The sequence below is a fragment of the Elephantulus edwardii genome, unplaced genomic scaffold (genome assembly GCF_000299155.1).
Source record: "Elephantulus edwardii isolate Elephantulus edwardi_28Jun2011 unplaced genomic scaffold, EleEdw1.0 scaffold00301, whole genome shotgun sequence".
Classification (NCBI taxonomy): domain Eukaryota; kingdom Metazoa; phylum Chordata; class Mammalia; order Macroscelidea; family Macroscelididae; genus Elephantulus; species Elephantulus edwardii.
In genome coordinates, this window is record NW_006400051.1 from 2,750,623 (window position 1) to 2,753,536 (window position 2,914).

Consider the following 2,914-nt stretch of genomic DNA (forward strand, 5'->3'; position numbering starts at 1 on the left):
ATAAAAATTATTAAAAAAAAGAAATAATACAAAGCATCTTTTCAGACCACAGTGCTACAAAATTAGAAATTAATAAAAAGAAGATAAAGGGGGGAAAAAAACCCATGCATTTGGAAGCTGAACAACTCCTTGCTTGAACACGACTGGGTACTAGAAGAAATAAAAAATGAAATTAAAACGTTTCTGGAAACAATTGACAATGAAAACACCACTTACCAAAACTTCTAGGAAAACAGCAATCAGAGGTCAAGTTATAGTAATAAGCAAACACATCAAAAGGCAAGAAAAATTGACCATTGACCCTCTAACCTAACATCTTCAGCAAATTGAAAAAGAACAGCAAGAAAACCCTTCACCCTCTAAAAATAAAAGAAATTATAAAAATTAGAGCAGGAATAAATGAAGTAGAAAATGGAAAAACAATTGAAACTGTCAACAAAACTAGGAGTTGGTTCTTTGAAAAGGTCAATAAAATCGACAAACCATTAGCAAAACTCACAAAAGAAAAAAAGACACAAATAATGCAAATAATAGATGAATCAGGCAACATCACAACAGAACCAACTAAAAAAACTAACATTAGAATATTATGAAATATTCTACTTAAACAAACATGAAAACCTAGAGGCGAAGAACAAATACCTAGAAATGCACAACCTACGTAAACTAACAGAAATGGAAAATGAACATCCAAACAGACCCATTACAAAAGAGGAAATTAAAAAAGTAATACAAAAACTTCCAACCAAAAAAAGCCCTGGATCAGATGAACAGAAATAGATAACACATCAAGAGAATAAAAGAGCATGGAAGACTGGACAAGTGAATTGGAGGGTAATTCTTCAATCCTAATCTGTTAGATAATGATCAGAATAAAGAAGGAAGGAAAATCAAGAGACCATAATATGTGAGACACTATCAGGAGAACAAACAAGTGCAATAGGAATTCCAGAAGAGGAAAAAAACATCAAAACAAAAAGGACAGGAAAAATCCTTAAAGATTTGCTTGAAGAAAACTTCCTACTATGAAAAGTGGAAAAATGTATATTCAGAAAGATAACAAAATCCCAAACACAATAGACTTTAAAAGAAAAACATAACAATACATCAAATGACGTTTTCTAAAATTAAAGACAAAGAATATTGAAAGCATTTTGAGGAAACAAAGTTACCTAAAAGAGGAGAACCAATAAGAATAAGTTCTAATCAACCAAAAAGATTATCGCAGTGTCCCAGAAAGATGCTTTTCTATCTTAGTTTAACCATATTTTGTCCAGGATGCTGACCCTAAACGTGCCACCATTAGCTTTTTGCTTTTTCACCATTGAGACAAAGTGCTTTTGAATGACTTTTGTTTTTCTTCTTTCTCGTACACCTTCAGATAGACCCAGTTGTTATTGTTGTTGTTATGTGCCATCGAGTCGCTTATGATTCATAGTGACCCTATGTACAACAGCCCTAAACTCTGCTCTGTCCTGTGCCAATAGCACCGTCTTCGATACACCCATCCCGATTATCCCAGTCACTGAATCAATCAACCTCATAGAGGGCCTTCCTCTCCTGCGCTGTCCCTTCACCCTAGCAAGCATGATGTCCCTCAGTCCTTCCTTACAACATGTCCAAAGTATGTTACACGGAGCCTCAGAATCCTTACCTCCAAGGAGCCACCTGGTTTAACCCTTTCCAGGATGAATCTGTTTGTTTTCCTAGCAGTCCATGGTACCCTCAATACTCTTCTCCAGCACCAAAGCTCAAAGGCATCAATTCTCCTTCTACCCTCCTTGGTCATTGTCCAACTCTCTGATGCATAACAAGTGATAGCAAAAACCATGGCCTGTATCAGACGCACCTTAGTCTCCAGAGAGACATCATTGCTCTTCAGTACTTTGCAGAGGTCACTAACAACAGACTTTCCCATGGCAATATGTCAAAAAAATGTACCATGTACCCTTGAAAGTGAACTGAGTTTTAGCTGGGTGCAGTGCTCGGAATACATCCACAAGGTCGAATTGGTTGCTTGTGTAGTTTAAGTCTTCTGCATATTTGTTAAGTTCTCACCAAAGGATAGGTCAACTCAAATGAAACTTAACAAATATGCAGAAGACTTAAACTACACAAGCAACCAATTCGACCTTGTGGATGTATTCCGAGCACTGCAACCAACTAAAACTCAGTTCACTTTCAAGGGTACATGGTACATTTTTCAAAATTAATAACATATTAGAACATATTGCAAGCCTCGACAAATTAAAAACATTGAAATAATGCAAAGTATCTTTTCAGACCACAGTGCCATAAGACTAGAAATTAACCACATGAGGATAAAGCTTATGAAGCCACCAATGTGGAAGTGAAATAACACTGCCAGAACAAGTTTGGGTTCTAGAAGAAATAAAGAATGAAATAAAAAAGTTCCTCAAAACAAATGATAATGAAAATACAACATACTAAAATCTCTGGGATGCAGCTAAAGTAGTCTTCAGTGGGTTCTTCATAGAAATAGGCAAATACATTAAAAATTAATATTAAAGAAGCAAACAAAACTAATGATATAATTCAACAAATTCATCAAATAGAAAAAGAACAATTTAAACCAACAGCCTCTAGAAGAAAGAAAATTATAAGAGCTGAAATAAATGAGATAGAAAACAGAAAAGCAATTGGAATAAGACCAGGAGCTGGTTTTCCAAAAGGGTAAATAAAATTGACAAACCTTTGGCAAACTTAACCAAAAAAAAAGGGGGGGGACAAAGAAACAAATAATTAAGGACTGATAGAAGTGACATCACAACAGAACCAGAGGAAATTAAATCTATAATATCATAATATTATAAAAAACTATACTTGGTTAAATTTGAAAGCTTAGAGGAAATGGACAAATTCCTTGAAACTCATGCCCTACCCAGATTGACAT